Source organism: Balaenoptera borealis (assembly GCF_965194805.1).
Source record: "Balaenoptera borealis genome assembly, chromosome: 9".
Taxonomy (NCBI): Eukaryota; Metazoa; Chordata; class Mammalia; order Artiodactyla; family Balaenopteridae; genus Balaenoptera; species Balaenoptera borealis.
This window is the reverse complement of record NC_138873.1, coordinates 14397578-14423825: the sequence shown is the minus strand read 5'-3', so window position 1 is coordinate 14423825 and position 26248 is coordinate 14397578. Positions and strand designations below refer to the sequence as shown.

The window sequence follows — 26248 nt, the reverse complement described above, 5'->3', positions numbered from 1 at the left end:
CTCATCAGCAGTGCCTTCTCTGGCCTGCTGCTGTGACCTTTTGTTTCCAGATGTACCTTGTCTTTACAGACGACATAATCATTTGAATGGGAAAGATCCATCTTCTAGTTGTTCCTTGCAGACTTTTTTTGCCTCTGCTCATCAGTCCAAGGCTGCCAGGTTGCACGCGATGCATCTTTGTGCTTTCCTTCCTTTCGGAGCGCCACGCTGCCCCCTCATCCCCTGTCCTGCTCTGGCTTCCTTCCCTACACCTGCCAAGCCGCCTGGAACAGAGTTCTGGCAGCATTTATTTATTTAAATACTGGAGAATTGTATACGTATTGGTTACTGTTTCATCATTTTGTGTTATTATAGCTTTTTTCATCATTTTGTGTTATTATAGCATCATCAGCAGTGATGATGCTGTTCAAGAAGCAGCTCTTTCTTTCCACGGAATATAGTCCCGTATCACAGTTTTGTGGACTGATCGAGAACGGCCACTGGTCTGGTTCCGTAGAACTGCCCTCACACGGTATTTAGCCTGCCTTTTAGAGGATGTCTCTACAGTGCTTCTTCACTTCTTTTCCTTCCTTTCCTTTCCCTTCCCTTCCCTTGTTTCTCTTGTCATTTTTCCCTTCCACCTCTTTTTTCCTGTATTCCTCTTCTTGTTTTTTTGGCCTATCTCCTCTTCCTCCTCCTTCTCTTTCTCTTCCTCCTTTTTCTTCTGCTGCTTTTGAAATTTTTCTGTTACAGTCATGTCGTTCCATGACCTAGTTATAATAAATTTGCAGATGAAAATCATAGACCACATACAATGTTTCTCCACAATAGACGGGAAGGTGTCTTCAGGGTTTAGGATATTGAGGGCATTCATGACTGAATTGATCTGTTTCATGATTTACTACCTCATTCATGTTTATCTTCTTAGGTACACACTTCCTGAGAGCAATCATCAGTCATTGCATTTTAGATATGAAAGGGTTTGTGACATCACCTCACCCCGATGAAACTCATTTTGCCAGCAAGGTGATATTGTGTAGGATCTTATCAACCACCTGCCTTCCTTTTCCACACACTGTCAGTGTGCTTAATTTTCTCCCATGTTTCTCACTGCAGTGTCAGTGACTAAGAGTTCTCATTTCTCTCCATTCCTACTTTCTAAAATTCCAGATAGGAAGTTCCTACTACCTCTAGACCAGGATTTCTCAACTTCTGCACTATTGACATTTTTGGTTGGATTATTCTTTCTTGTGGGGGACTGTCCCGTGTATCTTAGGATGTTTAGCAGCATTCCTGGACTTAACCTACTAGATGCTCTCGTAGCAGCATCCCTTTCCCCAGAGGTGACAACTCCAAATGTCTCCAGACATTTCTAAATGTCCCCTGTGTGTGGGGGGAAGGGAGGCACAGAATTGTCCCTGGCTGAGAACCGCTACTCTAGATTTTCCCATTTCAATATCCTATAAGCTCTTCAGACTCACAGTATCCCTCGCTGAATACATTATCTTCCTCCCCACGTTTGTTCCTTTTCTTTTTTTTCTATTAGTGGCATTCACCTAGACAGTGAAGCTGTCAAGTTCAAGTTAACCATGGATTCCACTCCCCCCACCAGATTATCCAGTTAACTGTCAAGTCCTTCCTGCCCTGTTTCTGAAATCCACACCTCCCCTTTGTCGCCATTCCTCCCCTAGCACAGGTCCAAGTCAGCCCTCCCCAAAGGCTTGCCTCTCCACCACTGTCTTTCTTGGCCACCGGCGCTCTTTCCTTCAGTCTCTTCGCCACAGGGCTGCCAGAGACTTCTTTCTAAGGCACAGCTGTGATCCTGATGCTTCCTGATTCAGCTTCCATTGGCTCTCTCCCTTCTTTAGAAAGTACCGTCTAGACTTCTTACCTTGATAATTATGAATCCCTGTTGCAAGTGTCACAGACACAAACATCAGCAGAGCGGGTCAGATGATGTAATGAGGAAAGCCAGTGGCTTTGAATCCAAAAGGGAGTTCTGGGGATTAAGTGAGCCTGGTGAACTCTTGTCCAGGCTAACAAACACCTGGGCCCTGACTTCAGCCCAAGAGCCACGAACTTGAATTCACTCTTCAAGGTTTTTTTCCACTGCTTCTGAAAGGCCCTGTACCTTTAGGATTCCTTGTCAGAATCTTGGGACCTTCTTTAAGGCCATTTCAGATGTTACTCTTCCGGAAAACCATCCTCCAAACTCTCTCCTCTTTAGCCAGAAAGTAGCCTTTTCTTTGTCTATGTGCTCATGCGGTTTGGTTTCTGCTTCTCTTATTCTCCTTCTGCCACCTGTAAGTTATGATTGTATGTCTTATCTTCCCTTTCAGCTCATGAACTTCGTGCAGGCAGGAACCAGATCTTGTTTGCCTTTTTGTTCCCTCCAATGAACAAGGTCTTCCATGTTCCCCGATAAGTGTTTGTTAATTGCACTGGCCAGGGTCCCCCGGTGGCTCATGGCAGAGTCAAGAGAAGCCACGTCTTCTGATGGTCATTTCAACTGTTCTTGTCATCAAACTCACTCACTTCTTGTTCAGGGCTACTCAATTCCTGGCTTAGACCCTCCTAGACTTTGAAGAAATTAAGATACATCTGTTTCGAAAGGATTTTTAAAATTACTAAGTGCATTTGGCTTATGCTTATACTTCTGTTTATATTCCACAAACCTGTTAAATTCCGAATGAAGATAAACAGAGGATCTTATTTTTCTTCCCTCACTAGACCCAACTATGGAGTATAATCCTCCAGGTCTTAATATGTTTAAGAACATTTACATACATACATTTCTAATCATGTTAATGATCAGAAAAATATATAAATAAATATAAATTATATAAATAATATTATTTTTTAAAATATGGTCTATAGTATATAATTTTCTATATTTTTCTAATTATTAGCATGCACCTAAATATTATACAATTTCAATATTATTAAATGACTCTCTTGGTATTAAAAGATAACTGCTTTTGATGACATTGATATATGCATAACAGTAAAAAATATCGTGACCAGCAACCCATTTGAAATTTTATACATCTGGAAGATGGCTTCTGAGTGATAGTTGAGAGCACTGTTTGTGTTTTTGCCTTGCAGGCTCCCAACCCTGTTGATAACATTCAGCTTTCTGATTAACATCAGTCACCTTGATCTCCCTTTTGCTCTTTTCCCATCCTTTTGCACATTGTAAACATTGTTTGTAACAAAATGTAGAAATCCATGAGTTTCAAAGCCAAGTATTTGAGAGCTGGTAAGCAAAAGATGAGTGTTAGCTGCATCATTTTTATTTTATCTCAGGCTTGGTGATACTACCTTTGCAAAGTCGGCCTCCATACGGTGTTTACATCTGCATAGACATGGGGACAAGAGAAAGCCAGAAGTCCCAAGGAGTCCTGTCACCCAGGGATTATCAACGTTGCTAACTAGAGACAAGGGTTTATCTGCGATAGATTATAATGATATCCTGTTTTCTTAAGCCTTCTTTGCAAATCCAGGCGCTTGTGCTTTCCAAGGCTATCAAGAGGATAGAATATACCTCAGTCTTTCCTTGTAATTACTCAAATGTTAGTATTGGCAAATGGGGGTTTAGTGATTACAGGAATATAAAAAAATTGCCGGGTTGCCATCCCACACTTGTGAGCAGAGGACTGTATTTCCTATCTAGCATCCATTTCAAAAGAGTTATTGCTTGATTTACTCCCGATGATAACCCATGATATCTTGATTCTGGTAGTTTATAGCTTTCCTGGTGGTCATATGCTTGCAGGCTAGTTTTATCCTTGCCACTTAGCCTACCCACAATTTCCAGTTCTTCCCTGTATCTTGCAGCAGTGAGTTCCAAGCACTTAATAGTCTTCTCTTCCTGTGAAAACCAAGAGATAAAGCTTATTATCAGGTATTAATAGAGAACCCAGTAATTTCTCTCAGTGTGTGTCTGTATGTGTGTGTATTTTATGAGGGAAGTTAAAGATAATAAGAACACCTGTGAAAGTAATCAGGAACTGGAGAAAACTCATTTTCCATTCTAGCACCTAATCCTTTGGTGTGTTTTGGCACCAGAAAACACAAAATATGTCCTCTGTGTCAACTAGGAATGCACCTCTTCGTTTAGTCCTGCTTGAGTGCTCACCCTGGAAAAACAGAGACGGAAAACAGAAGCAAAAGTGTTCAATATAAGTCATTCCTTGTGGGATCTCTTTGTTTTTGCAGGAGTAAAGTTTACTATCGCTGGAAGGCAGATGTGATGTTAGAGGACACAGTGTAAATTGCCAGTTCAGTAAGACTATCCAGTTTCCAGAGCACTGTCTAAATTCTGTTTTGCTGGCGCCATCCATGCTAACAAATTCTGAGAAATATTTGCGGATTTCTCAGTGAAGCCAAAGCACTCTCTTTCGATTCCTATTCACTCTCAGAGGAAAAAAAACTATTCATCCATTTGAAAGCAAAGCTTAATTCGACAAGGAGAATATTCCCTCTACCAAGCGTCTGGCCAGAGGGTTGTTGATCTAGCTCTTTCCATCGCTCCTGCATCAGGAGGCTCTGTCTGTAGGAAATAATATTGGACAACAGAAAGTTCTTTGACTTGTAGGCATGGAATAGGAATAAGTTCTCTTCCTTAAGAGAAAAACAGGTTGTTGCACTGGAGAGAACATTTTGCTTCTTCTACTAAATAGCTGACTGTTTTCAGACCATAAATTCACTTTAAACTGAAAAAAAAAAAAGTCATTTTCTAGAAGCAAGAGCATGCTCATTTCAAGTTATTTATTGTAAATATTTCAGAAAAAAGCATGCAAATAAAAACATGCAAATGAAACAATGCTTCCAGCAAATGCTTTTACTGGCCTTTTTTTTATTGGCCTTTTAAATTTTTTTCCTGTGTAAAACTTGATGTAAATTCTTTGCAGATTTTTTTCACTTGGAAGAGTGAAAAAAGAAAGTTCGGAAATAAGCTGATAAATTCAGAATGTAATTTGTTTAAAGGTTTCTTGGGCATAAAAAGAAAGACCTCCCTTTATATTCCCTTTTTAGATTTCTCCTCTCTGAAAAATGTGTGCTCTACTGAAGGGGGATGTTATAGTAGCAGGGGCAGCAGGTGGGTGGGGGAGTGATCAGCTCCTCAGCAAAGTCAGTCCTGGGCAGGAGACAGTTACGGTTACTCCAGTGGCTTTGCTGTATTCCCTCATAACTTTCCAGGCTTGTGTTGGTTTGCATCCTATATGGCCCATTCATATCCCAAGAACTTTGTGCATAACTTTTTTTTTGCTCTACCTTATAGAATTGGATGAAGAAAGAAAAGAAAGGAAGCCAACCTTTTTGTAACTTCTTTAATCTGTACAGTAGTGTGTTGGGTTATCTTCTATACTATATTTTATTCATTATGTGAGAAGACAGGTAGCAAAGGTTTTTACCAGCTTGTATTCTTGGCTCTGGATCCGTTGGTTCTTTCCAGTTCTGAGTCCTTAATTACTCAACAGCAGATGCCAATTGATTGATTCTTTAAAGTCTTTGGTGCAGAGTTCTGACAAATCCTGGGAATATGAAACTGTAAACTGCAGAGGAGAAAAATTGAGGCCAAAAGAAGAGAGAAATTAGCCAAGTTGCTAATATTACTGCTATCTCTGATTGAAAAAGTATCAAAATATCTATTGGACTAAAACCCAATTGCATTACACACTGTAAGTGGGTCAGTTATGTGATATGTGAATTGTATCTCAATAAAAATATTACACACACACACACACACACACATATTGGAGTTTTGGAAAAAGTCAATTTGACCAACAAGACCTTCAATCATGAAAGCGCCTGTAGGGGTTCTACTGGAAAAAGGTAAAAAACAAAACATTCAAATCAAGATTTCTCCTTAAAAACAAAGCAATTAAGCAGTGCTATGTTATAAAGGCTGCTAAGCCACAAGTCTTTAACTCCTCAAGAGGAATAAGCCTATAAACAGTAAGGATCCACTTAATATAAAATTGCCCCAGAGGAAAAGGGATAATTCCAACCAGAGAATTAATCCTGTGTAAGAGGTTAATTTAACTTTTCTTACATGTTTACCTACCACATTATTTTTGCATTTGCCATAAACTGTTAACAATTAAACTTGCTAATTGATTTAAAATACAATCATCATAATATTTTTGACAGTTTAATTCTAAAATATCTTGATATTATTTAAGTCACACATGCTACATAGAGGTAATCACGTACTCCCTCTCTCATATCTGCTTTAATCACAGCTGCTTTTCCATAGTCAGCATTGGAAAGATCCCCATTTGTTTAATGAGTGCAATTAAAATCCATTGATAAAGGGAGATAACACAACTTCAAGTATGTGTTAGTTAGGATTCAGTTTAAGTCAACTCAGTAGATATTTATTGAGTACATCCATGTCTCTAGGATTCTGCCTGATACTGGAGGATATGAAAAAAATGTGTAAGAGGCAGAGCTGTCCTCAGGGAACTCACTGTCTAGTGGTAGAGTAATATTGGTGTACAAATGAATGCAGGCAAAAGCAAGACATTATAAGCAAGCCTCCACCACACCCCACATCATTCGTGTCTAGTTTAGCTTCCTCCATCACTTTTTTAAAATTGAGATACAATTGATATAACATTTATATTGTACAACATATGTATACACCGTATGAGTTGATATATGTAGATATTATAAAATGATCACCACAGTAGGTCGAGGTAACATCCATCACCACAAATAGTTATATTTTTTTCCAATGATGAGAAATTTTAAGGTCTACTCTCTTACAAACTTTCAAATATACAGTAAAGTTTTATTAACTGTAGTCACCAGGCTGTACATTACCATCCCCAGAACTTATTTATCTTATAACTGAAAGTTTGTACCTTTTCACTATCTTCACCCATTTTGCCCACCACCCACCTCTGGCAACCACCAATTTGTTCTCTGTATCTCTGAGCTTGGTGGATTTGTTTTTATCTAAGATTCCACATATAAGTGATATCATACTGTGATGTGTCTCTCACTGTCTGACTTATTTCACTTATCATAAGGCCCTCAAAATCCATCCCTGTTATCACAAATGGCAGGATTTCCTTCTTTTTATGGCTGAATAATATTTCATTATATATATGTATATATATAAACTTTTTTTTAATCCACTCATCCATTGATGGACACTTAGGTTACTTCCATGCCTTGGCTATTGTAAATAATGCTGCAATGAACATGGAGGTGCAGATATCTTTTCAAATTAATGTTTTCATTTTCTTTGGATAAATGCCCAGAAGAGGAATTTCTGGATCATATGGTAGTTCTATTTTTAAATTTTTGAGGAACCTCCATCCTGTGTTCCATAGCGGCCGCCCAATTTACATTCTTACCAACAGTGCACAAAAGGGTTCCCTTTTCTCCGCATCCTCACAAACACATGTTATTTCTTCTCTTTTTTTTTTGAATTTTATTTAATTAATTTTTTTGTACAGCAGGTTCATTTTAGTTATCCATTTTATACATATTAGTGTATATATGTCAATCCCAATCTCCCAATTCATCCCCCCACCCCCCCAACCCCCCGCCGCTTTCCCCCCTTGGTGTCCATATGTTGGTTCTCTACATCTGTGTCTCAATTTCTACCCTGCAAACTGGTCCATCTGTACCATTTTTCTAGGTTCCACATATATGCGTTAATACACGATATTTGTTTCTCTCTTTCTGACTTACTTCACTCTGTATGACAGTCTCTAGATTCATCCACGTCTCTACAAATGACCCAAATTCATTCCTTTTTATGGCTGAGTAATGTTCCATTGTATATACGTACCACATCTTTATCCATTCATCTATCGATGGGCATTTAGATTGCTTCCATGACCTGGCTATTGTAAATAGTGCTGCAATGAATATTAGGGTGCATGTGTCTTTTTGAATTATGGTTTTCTCTGGGTATATGCCCAGTAGTGGGATTGCTGGGTCACACGGTAATTCTATTTTTAGTTTTTTAAGGAACCTCCATACTGTTCTCCATAGTGGCTGTATCAATTTACATTCCCACCAACAGTGCAAGAGGGTTCCCTTTTCTCCACACCCTCTCCAGCATTTGTTGTTTGTAGATTTTCTGATGATGCCCATTCTAACTGGTGTCAGGTGATACCTCACTATAGTTTTGATTTGCATTTCTCTAATAATTAGGGATGTTGAGCAGCTTTTCATGTGCTTCTTGGCAATCTGTATGTCTTCTCTGGAGAAATGTCTGTTTAGGTCTTCTGCCCATTTTTGGATTGGGTTGTTTGTTTTTTTAATATTGAGGTGCATGAGCTGTTTATGTATTTTGGAGATCAATCCTTTGTCCGTTGACTCATTTGCAAATATTTTCTCCCATTCTGAGGGTTGTCTTTTCGGCTTACTTGTAGTTTCCTTTGCTGTGCAAAAGCTTTTAAGTTTCAGTAGGTTCCATTTGTTTATTTTTTGTTTTTATTTCCATTACTCTAGGAGGTGGCTCAATAAAGATCTTGCTGTGATTTATGTCAGAGTGTTCTTCCTATGTTTTCCTCTAAGAGTTTTATAGTGTCCAGTCTTACATTTAAGTCTCTAATCCATTTTGAGTTTATTTTTGTATACGGTGTTAGGGAGTGTTCTAATTTTATTCTTTTCCATGTAGCTGTCCAGTTTTCCCAGCACCACTTATTGAAGAGACTGTCTTTTCTTCATTGTATATCCTTGCCTTCTTTCTCATAGATTAGTTGACCATAGCTCCATGGGTTTATCTCTGGGCTTTCTATCCTGTTCCATTGATCTATATTTCTGTTTTTGTGCCAGTACCATATTGTCTTGATTACTGTAGCTTTGTAGTATAGTCTGAAGTCAGGGAGTCTGATTCCTCCAGCTCCGTTTATTTCCCTCAAGACTGCTTTGGCTATTTGGGGTCTCTTTTGTGTCTCCATACAAATTTTAAGATATTTTGTTCTAGTTCTCTAAAAAACGCCATTGGTAATTTGAAAGGTATTGCATTGAATCTGTAGACTGCTTTGGGTAGTATAGTCATTTTCACAATATTGATTCTTCCAATCCAAGAACATGGTATATCTCTCCATCTGTTTATATCATCTTTAATTTCTTTCATCAGTGTCTTATAGTTTTCTGCATATAGGTCTTTTGTCTCCCTAGGTAGGTTTATTCCTAGGTATTTTATTCTTTTTGTTGCAATGCTAAATGGGAGTGTTTCCTTGATTTCTCTTTCAGAGTTTTCATCATTAGTGTAGAGGAATGCAAGAGATTTCTGTGCATTAATTTTGTATCCTGCAACTTTACCAGATTCATCAATTAGCTCTAGTAGTTTTCTGGTGGCATCTTTAGGATTCTCTATGTATAGTATCATGTCATCTGCAAACAGTGACAGTTTTACTTCTTCTTTTCCAATTTGGATTCCTTTTATTTCTTTTTCTTCTCTGATTGCCGTGGCTAGGACTTCCAAAACTATGTTGAATAACAGTGGTGAGAGTACACATCCTTGTCTTGTTCCTGATCTTAGAGGAAATGCTTTCAGTTTTTCACCATTGAGAATGATGTTTGCTGTGGGTGTGTCATATATGGCCTTTATTTTGTTGAGGTAGATTCCCTCTATACCCACTTTCTGGAGAGTTTTTACCATAAATGGGTGTTGAATTTTATCAAAAGCCCTTTCTGCATCTATGGAGATGATAATATGGTTTTTATTCTTCAATTTGTAAATATGGCATATCACATTGATTGATTTGCTTATATTGAAGAATCCTTGCATCCCTGGGATAAATCCCACTTGATCATGGTGTATGATCCTTTTCATGTGTTGTTGGATTCTGTTTGCTAGTATTTTGTTGAGGATTTTTGCATCTGTATTCATGAGTGATATTGACCTGTAATTTTTTTTTTTGTAGTATCTTTGTCTGGTTTTGGTATCAGGGTAATGGTTTCCTCATAGAATGAGTTTGGGAGTGTTCCTTCCTCTGCAATTTTTTGGAAGAGTTTGAGAAAGATGGGTGTTAGCTCTTCTCCAAATGTTTGATAGAATTCACCTGTGAAGCCATCTGGTCCTGGACGTTTGTTTGTTGGAAGATTTTTAAACACAGTTTCAATTTCATTACTTGTGATTGGTCTGTTCATATTTTCTGTTTCTTCCTGGTTCAGTCTTGGAAGGTTATACCTTTCTAAGAATTTGTCCATTTCTTCCAGGTTGTCCATTTTATTGGCATAGAGTTGCCTGCAGTGGTCTCTTAGGATGCTTTGTATTTCTGTGGTGTCTGCTGTAATTTCTCCTTTTTCATTTCTAATTGTATTGATTTGAGTCCTCTCCCTCTTTTTCTTGATGAGTCTGGCTAATGGTTTATCAATGTTGTTTATCTTCTCAAAGAACCAGCTTTTAGTTTTCTTGATCTTTGCTATTGTTCTCTTTGTTTCTATTTCATTTATTTCCGATATGATCTTTATGATTTCTTTCCTTCTGCTAACTTTGGGTTTTGTTTGTTCTTCTTTCCTAGTTCCTTTAGGTGTAAGGTTAGATTGTTTATTTGAGATGTTTCTTGTTTCTTGAGGTAGGCTTGTATTGCTATAAACTTCCCTCTTAGAACTGCTTTTGCTACATCCCATAGGTTTTGGATCATCGTGTTTTCATTGTCATTTGTCTCTAGGTATTTTTTGATTTCCTCTTTGATTTCTTCAGTGATCTCTTGGTTATTTAGTAACGTTTTCTTTAACCTCCATGGGTTTGTGTTTTTTACGTTTTTTTCTGTGTAATTGATTTCTAATCTCATAGAGTTGTGGTTAGAAAAGATGCTTGATATGATTTCAATTTTCTTAAATTTACTGAGGCTTGATTTGTGACCCAAGATGTGATCTATCCTGGAGAATGCACCATGCACAGTTCAGAAGAAAGTGTAATCTGCTGTTTTTGGATGGAATGTCCTATAAATATCAATTAAATCTATCTGGTCTATTGTGTCATTTAAAGCTTCTGTTTCCTTATTAATTTTCTGTTTGGATGATCTGTCCATTGGTGTAAGTGAGGTGTTAAAGTCCCCCACTGTTATTTTGTCACTGTCGATTTCCTCTTTTATAGCTGTTAGCAGTGGCCTTATGTATTGAGGTGCTCCTATGTTGGGTGCATATATATTTATAATTGTTATATCTTCTTCTTGGAGCGATCCCTTGATCATTATGTAGTGTCCTTCCTTGTCTCTTGTAACATTCTTTATTTTAAAATCTATTTTATCTGCTATGAGTATTGCTACTCCAGCTTTCTTTTGATTTCCATTTGCATGGAATATCTTTTTCCATCCTCTCACTTTCAGTCTGTATGTGTCCCTAGGTCTAAAGTGGGTCTCTTGTAGACAGCATATATATGGGTCTTGTTTTTGTATCCATTCAGTGAGCCTGTGTCTTTTGGTTGGAACATTTAATCCATTCACGTTTAAGGTAATCATCAATATGTATGTTCTTATGACCATTTTGTTAATTGTTTTGTGTTTGTTTTTGTAGGTCCTTTTCTTCTCTTGTGTTTCCCACTTAGAGAAGTTCCTTTAGCATTTGTTGTAGAGCTGTCTTGGTGGTGCTGAATTCTCTTAGCTTTTGCTTGTCTGTAACGCTTTTGATTTCTCCATCGAATCTGAATGAGATCCTTTCCAGGTAGAGTAATCTTGGTTGTAGGTTTTTCCCTTTCATCACTTTAAATATGTCATGTCACTCCTTTCTGGCTTGTAGAGTTACTGCTGAGAAATCAGCTGTTAACCTTATGGGAGTTCCCTTGTATATTATTTGTCATTTTTCCCTTGCTGCTTTCAATAATTTTTCTTTGTCTTTAATTTTTGCCAATTTGAATACTATGTGTCTTGGCATGTTTCTCCTTGGGTTTATCCTGTATGGGACTCTCTGTGCTTCCTGGACTTGGGCGGCTCTTTCCTTTCCCAGGTTAGGGAAGTTTTCGACTATAATCTCTTCAAATATTTTCTCAGGTCCTTTCTCTCTCTTCTCCTTCTGAGACCCCTATAATGCGAATGTTGTTGCGTTTAATGGTGTCCCAGAGGTCTCTTAGGCTGTCTTCATTTCTTTTCATTCTTTTTTCTTTATTCTGTTCCGCAGCAGTGAATTCCACCATTCTGCCTTCCAGGTCACCTATCCGTTCTTCTGCCTCAGTTATTCTGCTATTGATTCCTTCTAGTGTAGTTTTCATTTCAGTTATCGTATTGTTCATCTCTGTTTGTTTGTTCTTTAATTCTTCTAGTTCTTTGCTCAACATTTCTTCCTCTTCTCGATCTTTTCCTCCATTCTTTTTCCGAGGTCCTGGATCATCTTCACTATCATTATTCTGAATTCTTTTTCTGGAAGGTTGCCTATCTCTACTTCATTTAGTTGTTTTTCTGGGGTTTTATCTTGTTCCTTCATCTGGTACATAGCCCTCTGCCTTTTCATCTTGTCTATCTTTCTGTGAATGTGGTTTTTGTTCCACAGGCTGCAGGATTGTAGTTCTTCTTGCTTCTGCTGTCTGCCCTGTGGTGGATGAGGCTATCTAAGAGGCTTGAGCAAGTTTCCTAATGGGAGGGACTGGGGGTGGGTAGAGCTGGCTGTTTCTCTGGTGGGCAGAGCTCATTAAAACTTTAATCCACTTGTGTGCTGATGCTTGGGGCTGGGTTCCCTCCCTGTAGGTTGTTTTGCCTGAGGCAACCCAACACTGGAGCCTACCTGGGCTCTTTGGTGGGCCTAATGTCGGACTCTTGGAGGGCTTACACCAAGGAGTACTTCCCAGAATTTCTGCTGCCAGTGTCCTTGTCCTCACGGTGAGACACAGCCACCCCCTGCCTCTGCAGGAGACCCTCCAACACTTGCAGGTAGGTCTGGTTCAGTCTCCTATGGCATCACTGCTCCTTCCCCTGGGTCCCGATGTGCACACTACTTTGTGTGTGCCCTCCAAGAGTGGAGTCTCTGCTTCCCCCTTTCCTGTCGAAGTCCTGCAATGAAATTCTGCTAGCCTTCAAAGTCTGATTCTCTAGGAATTCCTCCTCCCGTGCCAGACCCCCAGGTTGGGAAGCCTGACGTGGGGCTCAGAACCTTCACTCTAGTGGGTGGACTTCTGTGGTGTAAGTGTTCTCCAGTTTGTGAGTCACCCACCCAGTGGTTATGGGATTTGATTTTATTGTGATTGCGTCCCTGCTACCGTATCATTGTGGCTTCTCCTTTGTCTTTGGATGTGGGTTATCTTTTTTGGTGAATTCCAGTGTCTTCCTGTCGATGATTGTTCAGCAGTTGGTTATGATTCTGGTGCTCTCGCAAGAAGGAGTGAGAACACATCCTTCTACTCCGCTATCTTGAACCAATCTCCTATTTCTTCTCTTTTTGATAATAGCCGTTCTGACAGGTGTGAGGTGATATCTCCTCGTTTTGATTTGCATTTCCCTGTTGATTAGTGGTGTTTGAGCACCTTTTCATGTACTTGTTGGCCGTCGGTATATCTTCTTTGGAAAAATGTCTATTTACACCCTCTGCCTATTTTTTAATCAGATTGTTTGTTTTTTTGCTATTGAGTTGTATGAATTGTTTATACATTTTGGATATTACCTCCATATCAGATATATGATTTGCAAATATTTTCTGCCATTTGGTAGGTTACTTTTTCATTTTGTAGACGGTTTCCTTTGCTGTATGAAAGCTTTTTAGTTTGAGTTACTCCCACTCGTTTATTTCTGCTTTTGTTGCCTTTGCTATGGTGTTAAATCCAAAAAAATCATTGCCAAGACCAATGTCAAGGAGCTTACCACCTATGTTTTCTTCTAGGAGTTTTATAGTTTCAGTCTTATGTTCAAGTCTTTAATCTGTTTTGAGTTAACTTTTGTGTATGGTATAAGATAGTGGTGCAGTTTAATTCTTTTGCATGTGGCTGTTTAATTTTCTCAGCATCATTTATTAAAGAGACTGTCCTTTCCCCATTGTATATTTTTGTCTCCTTTGTTATAAATTAATTGACCACATATGTGTGGGTTTATTTCTGGGTTCTCTATTCTGTTCCCTTGATCTCTGTCTGTTTGTATGCCAATACCATGCTGTCTTGGTTACTATGGCTTTGTAATATAGATTGAAATCAGGGAGCATGATGCCTCCAGCTTTGTTCTTCTTTCTCAAGATTGCTTTGACTATTTGGGGTCTTCTGTGGTTTAATACAAATTTTAGGATTATTTATTCTCTTTCTGTGAAAAATGCCATTGGAACTTTGATAGGGATTGCATTGAATCTGTGGATTGCTTTAGTTAGTATGGACATTTTAACAATATTAATTCTTCCAGTCCATGAGCATGAGATATAGTTTTACCTATTTGTGTCTTCTTCGATTCCATTCATCAGCGTCTTATAGTTTTCAGTGTACAGGTCTTTCACCTCCTTGGCTAAATTTATTCTTAGGTATTTTATTCTTTTTGATGCAATTGTAAATGCATCATAATATACGTTAATAAGGAACTATATGTTAATAGTTCCTTATTAACATAGAGAAACTCAACTGCTTTTTGTATATTGCATTTGAATCCTGCAACTTTACAGAATTCATTTATTCTAACAGTTTTTTGGTCTTTAGGGTTTTATATATCATGTCATCTGACAATAGTGACAGTTTTACTTCTTCCTTCCTGATTTGGATAATTTTTATTTCTTTTTGTTGCCTAATTGCTCTGGCTAGGACTTTCAATACTATGTTGAATAAAAGTGATGAAAGCATCCTTTTCTTATTGCTGATCTTAGAGGAAAAGCTTTCAGCTTTTCACCGTTGAGTATGATGTTAGCTGTGGGCTTGTCATATATGGCCTTTATTATGTTGAGGTACTATACCCACTTTGTTGAGAGTTTTAATCATAAATGAATATTGAATTTTGTCAAAAGCTTTTTCTGCATCTATTGAGATGATCATATAATTTTTATCCTTCATTTTGTTAATGTGGTGTACTATATTGATTGATTTGCAAATGTTGAACCATCCTTGCATCCCTGGAATAAATCCCACTTGATCATGGTATATGATTCTTTTAATGTATTATTGAATTTGGTTTGCTAATATTTTTTGAGGACTTTTGCATCTCTGTTCATCAGGGATACTAACCTGTAATTTTCTTTTCTAGAGTGTCTCTGGTTTTGGTATCAGGGTGAAGCTGACCTCGTAAAGTGAATTTGGAATTATTCCTTCCTCTTCTATTTTTTGGAAGAGTTCATGACAGTTTCATATTAATCCATCTTTAAATGTTTGGTAGAATTCACCAGTGAAGACATCTGGTCCCTTTCTTTATTGGTATGTTTTTGATTACTGATTTAATCTCCTTACTAGTAACTGGTTTGTCCAGATTTTCTATTTCTTCATGATTTAGTCTTGGTAGGTTATATGTTTCTAGGAATTTATCCATTTCTTCTAGGTTCTCTAATTTGTTGGCATATAATTGTTCACAGTAGTCTCTTATGATTCTTTGTATTTCTGTTGTATCAACTGTACCTCCTTCACTTCCTAATGGCTATGTAAGGGAAAATCAAACCCTGGTTTATACTTACATTTATAAACTGGTTCATTCTTGACATTTCCATGCCAGCATAACTAACTATACTCATTATACATTTATCCTGCCTAAAAGTGCACGCTAATATAGATAACTCTAAAAGATCATTCCATATGTTGGTCTTTTGGGTCTGGCAGGAGGGCAGCAGGGGGTTTTAGCAGAGATTTATTAAGCCTCTGTGGTAGATGACCAAAATTTACACATTTTTGAAATATTATTTCTGACAAGGTATTAGTACTGCTTGGATATTTTTCTATGATTACAGCTTTTAATTTTATGACTGGATAGATGTTTGGAATTTCACTTCAAAGTAAATGAAGTTAGTATGTCTATTTTCATTTCTTATGTAAAGTTACAATTGTCTTTATTATTAGTGTCATGGTTATATGCCCTTATGATCTATAATTGAATTCCAACCTCTTCTTTGCTATTTTTGACTTCTCCTTGTAGGCTTCTAATCCAAATACTAAGGATCATATTTCTCTTGTGATGCTTCAAGAGGCACTTCTAAGTCATTATATATTCGTATTCATTATTTTACCTGTTTTTCTATTTTATCAAACGCAAGAGAAATGAAAAGCACACAGTCAGTATTTTCTTTGGTCTTATACCACAGCAGAGAATCAGTTTCTTAATCTGTTTATATATTGGCTACTCTCCATTGGCACAGATTCTAAGATCCATCATGACTTTATCATTGGAAAATATGATGCCACAGACATGTTACAATAATAAAGAAAGGTTAGTCATACCCCTGATAAGAAAAGGGCTTCTTCTGTGTCTCCAAGTTTGATAGGACAAGCTTAATACTTTGTGAAGTTGAGCCTATGACTGGATCCATCTTAGCCTCTGAGGAGAGCAGAGACTGAGGGAGCACTTAATTCAGTGTGGGTGTGGCATGAAGTGCAGAGATGAAGAAGGTTTCAAGACTTGTAGTCTTGGCAATTGAAAGGATGGCAATGCTGTTGATAGGAAGACAGAAGAAAGAGTAGGTGTTGGGAAAATCTGATGCATTTTTCCTTATATATGTTGGGCTTAAGGTACAGGGAGGATATACTCAAGGCTATGTCCTGCAGAAAGTTGGAGCCCAGAAGAGAGATGGAGATTAAAAGCTGGAGATAAAAGATTTGAGTCATTTCCTTAGTTAAAAGTGTGGGATGAATGTGATAAGTAGGCAAGACAATGGAGAAAGTGGTGTCCAATGGGCTGAGGAAAGACCTCTTAAAAGGCTGACGTTTAGGAGTTACAAGTAGAAAAGAATCCCAGCCTGGGACTGAGTTGTTTGAGAAGTAGGAGCACAAAGTCTCTGATTCCAAGGGAGGGATGGTGAATTTGTTTCAAAAGAAAAAGGGTGGTGAATTACGCCAAATACTAGAGAGGGGTAGGCAGGAGTAAGAAGGAAGGGACTAAGGATTTGATAATTAGGGGATAATTGTTGTCCTTAAAGAGAAGAGAGCATTTTTAGTAAAAATGTAAAGAGGTAGGGGAAATAAAACCAGAGTGTAAATGTGTTAAGTGTAAGTATAATGTATGAAAGAGAACATGGGTAGGGAAAATTAGAGAAAGGAAATACAAACTAGCTTTTTCAGATGTTTGGTAGTGAAAGGCAGTGGATCTCTAGTTCTTGATAGCACAGCATCAAGGGGACTGGTGTCCTAGGTCAATCCAGTGATGTCCAATGAGAAATTTTTCAGTTGCATTATGAGGCTTGTTTTTTTCAGTGTGTATCAATCGATTGATTTATTGTCCTCTTTTGTTGCTCGAGGTGTCCCATCTTTGGCTAATAGAGTTTCTTCATGTCAACTTTTGTGTCATTTTGACATAAGCCATTAATCTTCGATGCCTCCTTACAGAATAGCACAATAACATCTCCCAACCTCATATTTCCTGCCCCAGAGCTGGAATCAACCATTTCTACAAGGGGCACTTGTTTCAGGGAGAATGGTATTTAGAACTCAATCTTGGCACTTGGTGTGTTCACTGCTTTAGAGTGGCCATTGCTTCTTGACGTTTTCAATGGATAAAATTAGGATATAGCTAACAATTAGACCATTGAATGTAGTTGGAGATTTCTAAGTAGCTCAATTTGTCTTTGAACTATGTTCCACTGAGAATGGAAAGTCAAAATATTATATTTTGCAGACACTAGTTGTAACCTTTCTCTCTGAAGTTATGTTGCCACCTTGATATAGAGTAAGAATCATTCATTTCAACTTGATTTTCATTTTTATATTTTTAATTTAATTTTTTGAATATGTAAAATATTTGTTTCCAAAGTCAAAACTTTATAACCAGGTGTATTCAAAGAGTCTAACCTGCACTACTAACCTCTCCACTGGGTGTTCCCTATAATGTCAAGTTTGAATTAAGATTAGAAGGGAGGTGCATATACATATGTATGTGTGCTCGTATGTAGTCATATCTGCACCCCATACACAAAAGTAACATATGATATATAATTCTGCATATTGCTTTGGAGGTTACTACATGTATGTGTGTAAAGATCTTCCTTATTCCTGTTCATGATTATTTTACATTCCATTGTGTGGATCCCTTATTGATGGGCATGTAGTTTCTTTCCAATTTTATGCAATAAACAACAACAAAATGAAGGCAACCATAATCAACTTTGTGAATAAGTCATTTTGTATTTTCCTTAGTCTATCTTTGTGATAGATTCCTGGAAGTGGAATTACTGGGTCAAAAGGTGCATGCATACATAATTTTAGTAGATACTGGAAAATTTACTACCAATGATATTGTGTCACTGTGCTTTCTCACCAGCCATGTATAAGAGGGCCTGTTTCTCCACAGCCTCTCCAACAGAATATGTTGTCAAACTTTTGGATTTTTGCCAATCTGATGGGTAAGAAGTATATTAGAATGGTTTTAATTACATTTCCTTTTATTTATGAATAAAATTGAGCATCTTATTTACGTTTAGAGCCTTTTCATTTCATCTTCTGTGAATTTTCTATTCATATTTCTGTCCATTTAGTATTAGCTTGTCTTTTTTTAAAAAAATTTTTAGGAGCTCTGTATATGTTAGAGATAGAGTAGCTGTTCTCAATGTAAATTGCCAACATATTTTCTCAATTTCTCATCTGTATTTAAACTGTTTATGGAGGATTTTGCCATGCAAAAAAAGTTTGCATATTAAGTTATACAGCAGAAATATATTAATCTTTTATTTTATTAAAGGGTTCCTCTGCTCCCAAATTATAATTGTATTCACCCTGCCTGCTTCTAGTACTTTCTACTCTCATACCTTGAGTCCATTTGGAACTTATCCTGATACAACAGTGTGAAATAAAGATTGACTTTTATATTTTCCCAGATGGCTTTGCAGTTTTCCCAACACCATTTATTTTAAAAAATCAATATTTTCTTCTTAATTACATACTGAATGTCTTTATAAACTTGTCTCTTCATGAAATTTTAATTACCTGCTAAGGTTTATCTCTTTATGAATCAACATCACCTAGCTTTATTTATGGTAGCTCCAAATTGTGTTTTAATTCTCGTTGGGCTATCTCTCTAATGTTGCCTTTTGATTTTTAAGGGTTTTATAGGTGATTCTTCCTTGTTCCTTTTTTTATGTGATCTTTAGAATTAACTTGTTTAGCTCCATAAGAAACTTTGTGGTAATTTTATTGGGATCATGTTAAATATAAATTGGCTTAGGGAGTATTAACATCTTTATGGTGTTGAATCTTCCTATCTAAGAACAAGTTGTGCCTTTTCATTTGTTTAAATCTTTGTGTCTTTCAGAAGTGTTTTCAAATATCCTTATATATATTTTGCACATATTATAAAGATCATACCTAGCTAATATATATGTAGATACAATATATAAGTATAAATAAATATGTATATTGTCTGTATGTAGATAATTGATATTTGCATATTATTTTAATAGATTACTACTTTACTAAAGTCTCTTATTGTTTAGTGTTTCCGCTAATTTCCATGGGGTTTCTAATATACAATCACATCACCTGCAAATAGAGATTGTTTTACCTCTTCCTATCCCTAAGCATCAAAATATGTTTTCTTATCTAGTTGCATTGAATAATAACTCTAATACCATATAAAAATAGTAGCAATAGTGGGACCATTTCCTTGTTCTTGTATATTCATGTTACAAGAGTTTCTATAGATTTCTGTATTATTAGATGTTTTTATTAGGAATGAAGTTTATTGTCATTTTTGCATCAAAATTCATAAGAAAGTTTGTTATGAAATTTTCTCTTTGTGTAGTCTTTACAAGTTTTTGTTATCAATTTTACACATGCCTCATAAAACTAGTTTGGAATTTTTCTTTACTTTTCTATGCTCTGGAAAGTTTGAGTAGCATTGGGATTACTTAATCTTTAAAATTTTAAATGTTGGTAGAGTTCCCTTTTGAAACCATCTGGACCTGGTGGCTCCCTCAGAGGGGAGCTTTCTGGAAACTTTAATTCTTCTGTAGTAATTGGTCTGTAGACTATATCTTCTGGAGTAAGTTTTGGTATATAAATCTTCTGATAAAGTTAGCCATTTCATCTAAGTTTTCAAATTTATTGCATTGAGTTGGACAAAGTAGTTTCTGATGATTAAAAAATTTTTTTCTCTGGGTTGATGATTACTTCCACCTTATAATTTATTTTATGTGTTTATCTTTTTTTAGAACTTAGGTCAGCTAGTGGTTTCTCTATTTTGTCAATTCTTTTACCCTTATTTTTTTTTATTAGTTCTACTGGTTTTTACTTTCTAACTCATTGTTATATTTTTAGATTTATTAAGTCCTTCCTTTTGCTTTCAGTCAGTTAAGTTTGTAATTCTTTCTCTAGCTTTTTGAGTTGATATTTAATTTATTTATTTTCATTTTATAATATAGGTAATTTGTGCAAAGAATTTTCTCAGAGCTCTGTCTGAGTTATATCCCATAGATTCTGATATACTTGCTTTCATTATCATTATATTTTTAATTCAGCAATTTCATATTTTATTTTCCCTTTCATTCAAGAGTTGTTTAATAAACAGTTTAATTTCCAGGTTTGAAGGGCATTTTTTGTTATTAATAAACATTTTTTGCTTTGGAATCAGAGAATACTGCTTACACTACTTCAATTATTTTTGCAATTTGTTAACATTTTCTTTGTAGACTAATATAATTTCAGTTTTTCTAAATGTTTCATATATGCTTGATATGAAAGTTTATTTACTGTTATTAAGATAGAAGGTAAAATATTATCTGCCTATCTCTTTTCTTTGCTATTTTTAATTTTTTGTTTGTTTTTAGGTATTTTGTATTTTTGTTCTGGTTGTTAAATTTATGTATATTTAGTCAATCCTTCCTTTAGAAACTGTTCATTTCCTGCTATGAGCACCTACTATGAGTTATTAAGTAAGCTGGAAATTTAACATTACTCAACCTCCCTCCAATTTAAGCCCATAGCATTATTTTAGTGTTAAACTTTGTGAAAGTGTTAAATATACTTATGCTTCTACTACTTGATTTGTCAGAATCAGATGATATTAATTTACTCAGTTATTACCTATGAGGTAATCATAAGCTAATAGTAATTTCTATGACTCTTCCTTTCTCATCTTATTTTTATTTATTGTATTTTTGTGCAGGGTTAGTGCCTATAACACTTAGATGCTCTTTTTTGTCACCCCAACCCCAAATATTAGTGTTAACTCTATCATTAAATATATTTAATGTCCACCTTCAGACCATATGCTGATGGTTCTCTAATCTTTTTTGGTTGTCTGGAGCTTCTATTATCAGGAAAGATTCATGAGACCACTTAACAAATTTTTTTTTTTTTTAGTTTTAGAACGTTTATAATTATTTTTCTGTGTCCTTTATGTGGAAAGTTTGGCTGTATACAAAGTCGTTGTCTTACATTTTTCTCAAGTAATTTTAAACAATTGCTCCTTAGTTTTTTAGTATGAAATGTTGTTGTCAAGAAGTTGGATGGCAGTCTGACTTTCTTCCCCTCCTTAGTGATTTGGACTTTTTGTCTGAATGCTTACAGGGTTTGTTTGTTTTCTTCATAGACTTAAATTTCAGTAGTTTTATTAAGATATGTCTCTGTGTTGACCACTTTAAGTCAGTTTTCCCAGGTGCGTGGTGTGTCTTTTGACTACATAGATTGAAATCTTCTTTACTTCTCGACTCTCCTGATTTATAGTTTTAAGTAATTGCTTTGCTATATTGCTTCGGTTTGTTTCTTTAGGGGCCCATTTGTACATACAGTGGGTACTCTTTACCTGTATTCTATATTTATGACTTTCTCCTAAATCTTTTTATTCTTTTTCTTTACTCTTTATCTTTCCATCCTTTATTCCCCTCACTATGCTGTCCATGGAGTCTATTTGCTCTTACATCCTGTCTAATTTAGTCTATTTCTGAATGTTTTTTATTTTAAAATTTATTTCCAAAATGTCTCCGTTCTTGTTTATTTTTTTCTGTTGCCTGATCATATCATTTCTGTATTTTCTGTTTCTGAAATGTACTACTCTTTCAAAGCTTTGATCATTTTCTTCATTATTTTTAACTTATTCTGAAATATTAGGCTACAGTTTTCATCTCCTTTGTGGATAGCAGTACCTGGAAGAGCTGAATTGTCAAAGCAGACCCCAATGAATCATAGGTCTCAACCACACCAGGTTTTTACTAACAACTAGCAAAGATACATGCTAAAAATGGGCATTAAACAAACACAAATTCATCCTTCATTAGAAGGACTCAGAACCATCAAATGGAGCTTTCAAAAGACCCTTTTTCATCACTGAAGTGTGTTTTGATTTTTGGAGCAATAGATGATTGCTATGTACGTGGTATAAGTTCACTCAGAAGAAGCCATTTAGATTTCAAGCTACGCAGTTTTTATATTTTGTTAGTCAGGCAGAAAGAAAGCCTATGAGATTAACTTCCATTCTCTAGCAGCTGCCTCCCATTAAAATAAAAAATTCCAGGTTTTTTGTTTAATCATGAACAATTTAGACAGACTTGATATATCTGGTTTAAAATACTCTTAGACAAGAACTTCCCTTGCTATCTTTCTGATATTCAGTCCCATCAGAATGTTTAGAAGAAGGTTTAGTTAATCAATATATAAAAACTAAATCTATTTCTATATACCAGCAATAAATATAAAACACAATTAAATATACATATAATTATATAAATGCTTTATATAATTATATATACTTTTACAGTAGTAACAGAAACTATAATGTATTTTGGAATAAATTTAATAAAGAAATTGCAGGAGTTCTGTAGAGACAATTAGAAAATTCTATTGAAAGACATTAAAAACATAAAACCTTAAAAAGAAAGCTATACCATGTTTATGACTAGGAAGATCCTTTATTGAAAATATACCAATTCTCCACAAATTGATCTATAAATTCAGTGCATTTCCAATCAAAATCTCGAGTTAATTCTAAAATTTATATGGTAGAGGTCAAAGACCAAGTATAGCCAAATATTTCTGAAGACTGAAATTAAGGTGGGGAGATTAGGTTAAAAACTATAATAATTAAGTTATAAATTCATAAGGCTATTATAATTGACAGTGTGGTAATCACATAGAAATAAGCACATTGACTAATGAAATAGAAAAGAGAGTTCAGAAACTGACATTTATGAAAAATTGACATCTGATAGAGCATTGAGATTGGGAGGGAAAGAAAGAAGCATTACATTAATGGTCCTGAGACCATTGTTATTTACAAAGAAGAAAAAGAAATCTGGCTTTATTTCATAGCATGTGAAAAAATTAACTCCAGGTGAAGGATTTAATTGAGAGATAAAATTAAACGTTTTCTAGGAAAATATCCATCTCAGTTTCGAGAATGATGTCTTAAACAGGGCACAAAAAAGTACTAACCCTAAAAGAAATATTGCTAAAGTTGATCTCTCTAAAATGAACAACTTTTATAAAAAAAAAATAAAAGAAGGTGGATCGCTGGAGAAATGGGTATTTATTTTTTTATTATACTTTATAAAATACATATATATGATCACAATTCTTTTGTATGAATCAAATACTAGACTGAAAACGAAGTAAAGAAAGAGAGAACAACTTAAAAACAGGTCAGAATGGCTGTTCCTTTACATCCATCATCAGCTCAGTCAGGAACCTGCATCACTCTAAGTTTTCTGAAATGTGAAATGGAAATACTTGTGGAGGGCCCTCACAGGTGCATTTAGAGATGGTATGTTCAGGAAAATGGAATTGAAATGTTTTAGTAAGAGTCATGGGCCCAATCCTAGAAATAGATGATGGTTGAGTTTTCTATAGTATGTAATTACAGCACAATAAGACTCAAAAGCATTTCAATAAAGTGTGGGTGGAAGAGGAGCAGGCTGCTTCAAGGGCTTCATTAGCTTCTGCCGACTGGAGCTCTCCAGGCCATTGGGAGGAACCCTGTTTACCTTGGTTCAGAATCAATTTTAATCATCATTGAGGCCTGAGGGGTCAGAGTGCAGCACGAAGTCCTTGGGACTACACCAGGAAGGGAAAGAAAAGATAAAAATGTTTTTCTAAAAGCCCAGAAATGGGCTCCAGTTTTGTTTACCAATTGTTTCCAGAACAATATATTGTAGTGCCAATCACTGATGAAATGGTAGGATTAAACTTCAATCCCTACTTTAGTTTCTTCAAGAAGTTCCTGGTAAATTAGAGTGATGGTATTGGCCCAGTTTAGTGTCAGTGTCAGTAAATTAGAGTGATGGTATTGGCCCAATTCTGTCAGTTGAATTATATAATTTCTACATGTACTGTGGCCTGAAGCTTTGGGCATATTTAATAAAGGGAGAGAGACAGTAAATGAGAAAAAAGTATCATAAAAACAAATGGACAACAAAACAAAAAACAAGACCTTGCCCCTTCTGGTAGGGATGCTGAGAAAGACACACTCATCCATAAAGGAGATGTAGATAATTTCTTATTTCTCTCCGAAAATGCCAGTACATGTAGCTCTGGGTGGAGGAGAACCAGTTCATCTGGCCTTTGAGGTCACATTGATGATGTTGAACCTTGCTGTTAATGAAACTCAGTGCATTTTTCTTTATTTTTATTTCATTTTCTAATAAGCATTTGTGAGCTATAACCTTTCCCTCTCCTAGATTGCATTGCTTCAAAAAAGCCTCAGAAACAACCCTTCTAGAAAAGAAGGCTAAGTTTTAAGTAATGACAGTGATTCTACAATGTGTCATACTTGCGGTTTATAATGTACTACCCTTCACATTCTCTCATTATCCTTGAAACAGCTCTTTCAGTATATTAAGATAGACATCATAATGCTCATCTTTCCTCTGGGAAAATGAGGTTATAGCTATTAATGTATCTGCTTACGATTGTAAAGCTCCTTAGTGGCAGGAGTCAAGACTCCTCACTCCAGCGACAATGTTCTTTCACTCCACCATTAATGAGTGATGTTGACTAATAATATCAACATTTTCCTGGGCATTAGAAATATAGAGAAAAATAAGACACAAGCCTGTCCTCTGATAGCATATAACCTATTAGGGGTGGGGGAAGTAGTAAGATAGTTACATGAACAGACAAAGCTTAAAATGTGTCAATAAAAAGTAGCTAAGTGAGGGACAGAGGTGGTGGGTGCTGTCTATGGGTATGTAACAGCTGTCAGTGTCAATTACCCTTCTTCAAATTAATGTTTTATATTCGTGTTTTTATTTGGCTAAACTGTAGATTGAGATGTATGAAATGAAGTTACCAAGTAGAAATTATATGGTGAAGTCGAGGTAGGGATCGTCCATTATAAAAGACAAAATTTTTTAAATGAAGGAAACAAAAGAACTCCACAACAGTTGTAAATATTAAGGAAAGATGTATTCCATCAAAGAGGATTGTTTCCAATGTAAGCTAAGAAATACTGCCATCTTCTGTGGACTACTCATGGGACGAGTTTGTGAACTGGCTTCCAGGGAAAGCCATTATTCTCCTAATGGTTGTAGGTCCAACTTTAGCGTGAAAAGACTGGAGATTCTTAGAGGAAGGCAGTGTTCTGGGCATTATTTTTTGTTTTTTTTAATTTTTGAATTTTATTTTATTTATTTTTTTATACAGCGGGTTCTTATTAGTCATCCATTTTATACATATTAGTGTATGTATGTCAATCCCAATCTCCCAATTCATCACACCACCACCCCCGCCCCTCCACTTTCCCCCCTTGGTGTCCATACGTTTGTTCTCTACATCTGTGTCTCAATTTCTGCCCTTCAAACTGGTTCATCTGTACCATTTCTCTAGCTTCCACATATATGTGTTAATATATGATATTTGTTTTTTCTTTCTGACTTACTTCACTCTGTATGAGTCTCTAGATCCATCCACGTCTCACCAATGACCCAATTTCGTTCCTTTTTATGGCTGAGTAATAATCCGTTGTATATATGTACCACATCTTCTTTATCCATTCATCTGTCGATGGGCATTTAGGTTGCTTCCATGTCCTGGCTATTGTAAATAGTGCTGTAATGAACATTGGGGTGCATGTGTCTTTTTGAATTTTGGTTTTCTCTGGGTATATGCCCAGTAGTGGGATTGCTGGGTCATACGGTAATTCTATTTTTAGTTTTTTAAGGAACCTCCATACTGTTCTCCATAGTGGCTGTATCAATTTACATTCCCACCAACAGTGCAAGAGGGTTCCCTTTTCTCCACACCCTCTCCAGCATTTGTTGTTTGTAGATTTTCTGA

General features: G+C 36.1%; 1 protein-coding gene across 3 annotated transcripts in view; it reads left to right on the top strand.

The window, feature by feature from the left end:
• The window catches only part of ESR1 (estrogen receptor 1), a 259159-nt gene that overhangs the window by 181269 nt on the left and 51642 nt on the right, over window positions 1–26248 (top strand). The gene's annotated exons all lie outside the window — the stretch shown is intronic.